At 40.3% G+C, this 8,229-nt stretch overlaps 1 pseudogene; it reads right to left on the bottom strand.

Moving 5' to 3' along the window:
* Positions 1 to 502: 502 nt before the first annotated feature.
* LOC132482486 (N-alpha-acetyltransferase 50-like) lies at positions 503 to 1,280 on the bottom strand (annotated as a pseudogene).
* Positions 1,281 to 8,229: the final 6,949 nt, after the last annotated feature.

Below are 8,229 nucleotides of genomic sequence, written 5' to 3'. Positions count from 1 at the left end.
ACTAAATAAGCTTAGTATTTCTTACAAGGATAACAATGGTCCAACTCCTGAGATAATACTCAAAGGACAAAAGGTGGAGTGAAGGCAATGTACAGGGATTAGTATCCACAAAATTTTGAAAACCCCAAAGTACCACAAAAACACTAAACTTGTCTATGAGTTGGAGAACAAGATATTGCTGCTGCTTCTTCTTGTCCTTTGAAATATACAATATTTTGTAGGCCCTGCCCTTCAATGTGGAAGCAGGACATTAAAAAAAAATTGAAATTGACACTCAAGTTTTTGGGACCATATATCTTAACTGTGAAACTAAACAGATCTATACCTTCTCCTTCCTACAATCAAACCACCTCACAAAAATAAGAAAACTAAAACAATCCAAACATGATTAATAAGTCCTTAAAAGTTTAAAACTTTTAGAGGAAAGGGAAGGAAGTTTTGAAGGAGGAAACACAAGAACAAGGAAGGGGGAAAGCTTTAAAAGAAAGGAGGAGGGGGGAAATCAATGGGCCTCTCTTTTATTTGGTGACAAGCAAGTGCAAGAAAGTTCATCTGTAATTTGTTCAGTTGTCTGTCTTTTGCACATCTGTGTTCTGGCCAGAAAGGACTTTGAGGTTTTTCTGCAGCACGTGAGCATCAGTGGGCTCTATCCTCTTACAGTAGTTCTTCTTTGTCTCAATAATCTCAAAGCCAAACTTTCTGTAGAAGTCAATTGCAGACTCATTGCTGATCTGGACATGTAGATAGATGTTGTCAAAAGTGCTATCTTTTTAACAGATGTTTAAGACATGATTTCACATTTTAGTTCCTATTCCTAGCCTTCGGCATGGTGCCAGACATCCTAGTGTCACGACGTAAAGTCTCTTCTGATTCTGTGAATGATCCACCCTACAGCATACTGCACCTACTGCAATACCATTGAAATAGGCAAGTTTTGCTGGCTCACCAACCTCCAGCGCATTCTTATAGAGCTTGTCATTGGAGCTGACTGGAAAGATGACCTGGTTTAATCTCTTCATCTGTTTTTTTTTTTTTTTAGTTTATGGCAGGGAAGCTTTTATTTATTTATTTATTTATTTATTTATTAGTTTCTGCTTTATAACAAAGTGAATCAGTCATACATATACATCTGTTCCCACATCCCTTCCCTCATGCATCTCCCTCCCTCCCACCCTCCCCATCCCACCCCTCCAGGCGGTCACAAAGCACCGAGCTGATCTCTTCATCTGTTTAATATCATGTGGTGTTACATCTCCCAGCTCGATCCGGCTCCCTTTCATCTTCCCCGCCTGCTGAGGCCGTTGTTTGTTACCACCGGTATCAACGCCATTGTCTTTGCCGCCCTGAGCTCTTCGCGCCCTCAGCTCGGGCCGCTCCACCCGGCAAGCCGGCTTCCTCGCCTAGGGCAGGGAGCTGAGAGGGTGACGGGGGCTGCGAGAGCCTAGCGCGGCCCTGCGTCTCCGGAGGGGGCGGGGGTGCTTCCCGTCGCCGCGTTGCTGCCGCCGCTTCTCCACACGTGCACATGGGGCACTCGCCTCCAGCCCGCCGCCGCAGCAGCCGCCAGCCAGATCCGCCGCCACGCTGTGCTGGATGAGTCTTTCATCCGTTCTCTCTCCTCAACTCCCACACTCCCTGCCCCTACCCCCAGCCCAGGACTTTGGACCTCAACTTGCGCTTAAGAAAATAGAAGCTTTCAGCTGAGAGCTTCCTTGTCTCCCCTCCACCAAAGCAACCAGCCTGCCTGCCTTTGCGCCTGGCTTCCTCATCCTCCCTCCTCTCACAGCTGAGCAGGTGCCCCTCCTCCTCCTAAAGAACTGTCCCTCCACGCGGGTCCTTCCATTCACACACGCTTATTAATACACGCTGTGGACCAGCCACTGCTCTGATCGTGGGGATAGAATCGTGAAGAAGATGGAGAAATTCATGCACTCTTGGAGCTCATATTCTAGTGGGAAAAGTCAGATAATAAACATGCAAAAATTAATATTATTTCAGACAAGAGCTAAGAAGAAAATGAACTCAATACATAGAAAAGAGAATGATGATGATCATGGTGATGATGATGATGAGGGTGCATGTATGTATGTGCTTGGGAGGCCATGAATGACCTTTCTGAAGAATTAGCATGTGAGCTGAGACTTAAAACAGTGCAGCTGCCAGGCCTGTTTTTTAAGTCCTCCAGTCCTCAGTTTCTCCTTCTTTTTCTATCTTCAATCTTCCCCTCTCCACCGGATCATTTCTTAGTGTCCTTTATCCTAAGAAAAAAGAAACATCAAAAGTTTCCTTGGCTCCTTGTTTCCCTCCAGCTATCACCCCATTTCTCTGTTCATGTTCACAGCCAAACATCTTGAAAAACAGTCCACTAAGAACATCCCTGACTCCGAACCACCCTTTGTTCCTCAGTCCCCTCCCCTATTCTATTCTGGCTTCTGTGCCATCACCCAGACTACTCTTCTCAAGGCACCAGCGACCTCTGTGTTTCCTGACCTATTAGTGTTGTTTGACCCAACTGATTCGCCTTGCTTTCTTGGGCTCCTCTCTCCTCCAGTCTCCCAGACCTCGCCTTCCTTCCCTGGATGCTCCTGATCAGCTGGCTGACCAGCTCCTCTCCTCCACTGCCAACCTTGAGACCTTGCAGTGTCCCCTGCTCTGTGGGGCCGCTTCTCTTCCCCTTGGGTGATCGCAGCTATTACCACAACTTTATTCCCACATTACCTTCTATGTGATGATGACTCTCAAATGTGTATTTCTGGCCGAAACATCTCTGAGCTCCAGGCTTAAATATCCAAATATCTATTAGTTTTTATCTCTCTGTAAGGCTCCACCATCCACCAAGCCTGAAACATGGGATTGTTTCTCCATTTTTTTCCTCTCCTTTACTCCATACATAGAATCCACCTGTTAAAATTTCCTACCAAGCACTTTTCAGACACATCCTCTTCTGTCTCCATTGCTGCCATCTATCATCTTTACCCGTAATAACGGTAACAGGGCCTTTCATGCTTGCTCTGCCATCCATCCTTTATCAACTTTGCAGATGGTGTCATCTTTTTTTTTTTAAACATCTTTATTGGAGTATAACTGTTTGCATTGCTGTGTTAGTTGCTGCTGTATAACAAAATGAATCAGCTATACTTATACATATATCCCCATATTTCCTCCCTCTTGTGTCTCCTTCCCACCCTTCCTATCCCACCCCTCTAGGTGGTCACAAAGCATGAAGCTGATCTCCCTGTGCTATGCGGCTGCTTCCTACTAGCTATCTATTTTACGTTTGGTAGTATATGTAAGGCCATGCCACTCTCTCACTTCATCCCAGCTTACCCTCCCCACTCCCTGTGTCTTCAAGTCCATTCTCTACGTCTGCGTCTTTATTCCTGTCCTGCTCCTAGGCTGTTCAGAACCATTAAAAAAAAGATTAGATTCCATATATATGTGTTAGCCTATGGTATTTGTTTTTCTCCTTCTGACTTACTTCACTCTGTATGACAGACTCTAGGTCCATACACCTCACTACAAATAACTCAATTTCATTTCTTTTTATGGCTGAGTAATATTCCATTGTATATATGTGCGACATCTTCTTTATCCATTCATCTGTTGATGGACACTTAGGATGCTTCCATCTCCTGGTTATTGTAAATAGAGCTGCCGTGAACATTGTGGTACATGACTCTTTTTGAATTATGGTTTTCTCAAGGTATATGTCCAGAAGTGGGATTGCTGGGTCATATGGTAGTTCTATTTCTAGTTTTTTAAGGAACCTCCATACTGTTCTCCATAGTGGCTGTATCAATTTACATTCCCACCAACAATGCAAGAGGGTTCCCTTTCCTCCATACCCTCTCCAGCATTTATTGTTTCTAGATTTTTTGATGATGGCCATTCTGACTGGTGTGAGGTGATACCTCATTGTAGTTTTGATTTGCATTTCTCTAATGATTAGTGATGTTGAGCATCCTTTCATGTGTTTCTTGGCAATCTGTATATCTTCTTTGGAGAAATGTCTATTTAGGTCTTCTGCCCATATTTGGATTGGGTTGTTTGTTTTTTTGATATTGAGCTGCATGAGGTGCTTGTGTATTTTGGATATTAATCCTATGTCCGTCACTTCCTTTGCAAATATTTTCTCCCATTCTGAAGATTGTCTTTTCACCTTGTTCATGGTTTCCTTTGCTGTGCAAAAGCTTTGAAGTTTCATTAGGTCCCATTTGTTTATTTTTGTTTTTATTTCCATTTGTCTAGGAGGTGGGCCAAAAAGGATCTTGCTGTGATTTATGTCATAGAGTGTTCTGCTTATGTTCTCCACTAAGAGTTTTATAGTGTCTGGCCTTACATTTAGGTCTTAATTCATTTTGAACTTATTATTGTGTATGGTGTTATGGAGTGTTTTAATTTCATTCTTTTACATGTAGCTGTCCAGTTTGTGCAGCATCACTTATTGAAGAGGCTGTCTTTTCTCCACTGTATATTCTTGCTTCCTTTATCAAAGTTAAGGTGACCATATGTGCGTGGGTTTATCTCTGGGCTTTCTATCCTGTTCTATTGATCTATATTTCTGTTTTTGTGCCAGTACCATACTGTCTTGATTAGTGTAGCTTTGTAGTATAGTCTGAAGGGAGCCTGATTCCTTCGGCTCCGTTTTTCTTTCTCAAGATTGCTTTAGCTATTCGAGGTCTTTTGTGTTTCCATACAAATTGTGAAATTTTTTGTTCTACTTCTGTGAAAAATGCCATTGGTTGTTTGATAGGGATTGCATTGAATCAGTAGATTGCTTTGGGTAGTGTAGTTACTTTCACCATCTTGATTCTTCCAATCTAAGAACATGGTATATCTCTCCATCTGTTTGTATCATCATTAATTTCTTTCATCAGTGTTTCATAGTTTTCTGCATACAGGTCTTTTGTCTCCTTAGGTAGGTTTATTCCTAGGTATTTTATTCTTTTGTTGCAGTGGTAAATGGGAGTGTTTCCTTAATTTCTCTTTCAGATTTTTCATCATTAGTGTATAGGAATGCAAGAGATTTCTGTGCATTAATTTTGTATCCTGATACTTTACCAAATTCATTGATTAGCTCTAGTAGTTTTCTGGTAGCATCTTTAGGATTCTCTATGTATATTATCATGTCATCTGCAAACAGTGAGAGTTTTACTTATTCTTTTCTGAATTGGATTCCTTTTATTTCTTTCTCTTCTCTGATTGTTATGGCTAAAACTTCCAAAACTATGTGAATAAGAGTGGTGAGAATGGGCAACATTGTCTTACTCTTGATCTTAGTGGAAATGGCTTCAGTTTTGCACCATTGAGGACGATGTTGGCTGTGGGTTTTTCATATATGGCATTTATTATGTTGAAGTAAGTACCCTCTATGCCTACTTTCTGCAGGGTTTTTATCATAAATGGGTGTTGAATTTTGTCCAAAGTTTTTTCTGCATCTATTGAGATGATCATGTGGTTTTCTCCTTCAGTTTGTTAATATGGTTTCTCACATTGATTGATTTGCGTGTATTGAAGAATACTTGTATTCCTGGGTTAAATGCTACTTGGTCATGGTATATGATCCTTTTAATGTGCTGTTGGTTTCTGTTTGCTAGTATTTTGTTGAGGATTTTTGCATCTATGTTCATCAGTGATATTGGCCTGTAGTTGTATTTTTTTGTGACATCTTTGTCTGATTTTGGAATCAGGGTGATGGTGGCCTCATAGAATGAGTTTGGGAGTGTTCCTCCCTCTGCTATATTTTGGAAGAGTTAGAGAAGGATAGATGTTAGCTCTTCTCTCAATGTTTGATAGAATTCGCCTGTGAATCCACCTGGTCCTGGGCTTCTCTTTGTTGGAAGATTTTTAATCACAGTTTCAATTTCAGTGCTTGTGTTTGGTCTGTTTATATTTTCTTTTCTTAATTTAATTAAATTAATTAATAATTTATTTTTATTAGTTTCTGCTTTATAACAAAGTGAATCAGTTATACATATACATCTGTTCCCATATCCCTTCCCTCTTGCGTCTCCTTTCCTCCCACTCTCCCTATCCCACCCATCCAGGTGGTCACAAAGCACCAAGCTGATCTCCCTGTGCTATGCGGTTGCTTCCCACTAGCTATCTACCTTACGTTTGGTAGTGTATATATGTCCATGCCTCTCTCTCGCTTTGTCACAGCTTCCTCTTCCCCCTTCCCATATCCTCAAGTCCATTCTCAAGTAGGTCTGTGTCTTTATTCCCGTTTTACCCCTAGGTTCTTCATGACATTTTTTTTAAAATTCAGTATATATGTGTTAGCATACGGTATTTGTCTTTCTCTTTCTGACTTACTTCACTCTGTATGACAGACTCTAGGTCTATCCACCTCATTACAAATAGCTCAGTTTTGTTTCTTTTTATGGCTGAGTAATATTCCATTGTATATATGTGCCACATCTTCTTTATCCATTCATCCGATGATGGACACTTAGGTTGTTCCCAGCTCCGGGCTATTGTGAATAGAGCTGCAATGAACATTTTGGTACATGTCTCTTTTTGAATTATGGTTTTCTCAGGGTATATTCCTAGTAGTGGGATTGCTGGGTCATATGGTAGTTCTATTTGTAGTTTTTTAAGAAACCTCCATAGTGGCTGTACCAATTCACATTCCCACCAGCAGTGCAAGAGTGTTCCTTTTTCTCCACACCCTCTCCAGCATTTATTGTTTCTAGATTTTTTGATGAGGGCCATTCTGACTGGTGTGAGATGATATCTCATTGTAGTTTTGATTTGCATTTCTCTAATGATTAATGATGTTGAGCATTCTTTCATGTGTTTTTTGGCAGTCTGTATGTCTTCTTTGGACAAATGTCCATTTAGGTCTTCTGCCCATTTTTGGATTTTTTTTTTTTTTTTTTGCTATTGAGCTTCATGAGCTGCTTATAAATTTTGGAGATTAATCCTTTGTCAGTTGCTTCATTTGCAAATATTTTCTCCCATTCTGAGGGTTGTCTTTTGGTGTTCTTTATGGTTTCCTTCGCTGTGAAAAAGCTTTGAAGTTTCATTAGGTCCCATGTGTTTATTTTTGTTTTTATTTCCATTTCTCTAGGAGTTGGGTCCAAAAGGATCTTGCTGTGATTTATGTCATAGAGTGCTCTGCCTATGTTTTCCTCTAAGAGTTTGATAGTGTCTGCCTTACATTTAGGTGTTTAATCCATTTTGAGCTTATTTTTGTGTATGGTATTAGGGAGTGATCTAATCTCATACTTTTACATGTACCTGTCCAGTTTTCCCAGCACGACTTATTGAAGAGGCTGACCTTTCTCCACTGTACATTCCTGCCTCCTTTATCAAAGATAAGGTGACCATATGTGCGTGGGTTTATTTCTGGGCTTTCTATCCTGTTCCATTGATCTATCTTTCTGCTTTTATGCCAGTACCACTGTGTCTTGATTATTGTAGCTTTGTAGTATAGTCTGAAGTCAGGGAGCCTGATTCCTCCAGGTCCGTTTTTCGGTCTCAAGATTGCTTTGGCTATTCGGTGTGTTTTGTTTTTCCAAATAAATTTTGAAATTTTTTGTTCTAGCTCTGTGAAAAATGCCAGTGGTTGTTTGATAGGGACTGCATAGAATCTGTAGATTGCTTTGGGTAGTAGAGTCATTTTCCCAATATTGATTCTTCCAATCCAGGAGCATGGTATATCTCTCCATCTATTAGTATCATCTTTAATTTCTTTCATTAGTGTCTTATACTTTTTTGCATACAGGTCTTTTTTCTCCTTAGATAGGTTTATTCCTAGATATTTTATTGTTTTTGTTGCAATGGTAAATGGGAGTGTTTTCTTGATTTCACTTTCAGATTTTTCATCATTAGTGTACAGGAATGCCAAAGATTTCTGTGCATTAATTTTGTATCCTTCTACTTTACCAAATTCATTGATTAGCTCTAGTAGTTTTCTGGTAGCATCTTTAGGATTCTCTATGTATAGTATCATGTCATCTGCAAACAGTGACAGCTTTACTTCTTCTTTTCCCATTTGGATTCCTTTTATTTCCTTTTCTTCTCTGATTGCTGTGGCTAAAACTTCCAAAACTATGTTGAATAAGAGTGGTGAGAATGGACAACATTGTCTTTTTCCTGATCTTAGTGGAAATAGTTTCAGCTTTTCACCATTGAGGATGTTGTTGGCTGTGGGTTTGTCATATATGGCCTTTATTATGTTTAGGAAAGTTCCCTCTATGCCTACTTTCTGCAGGGTTTTTATCATAA

Source organism: Mesoplodon densirostris, chromosome 2 (genome assembly GCF_025265405.1).
Source record: "Mesoplodon densirostris isolate mMesDen1 chromosome 2, mMesDen1 primary haplotype, whole genome shotgun sequence".
Lineage (NCBI taxonomy): Eukaryota > Metazoa > Chordata > Mammalia > Artiodactyla > Ziphiidae > Mesoplodon > Mesoplodon densirostris.
Note: the sequence above shows the minus strand (reverse complement) of the source record. Positions and strands in the feature narration are given on the sequence as shown.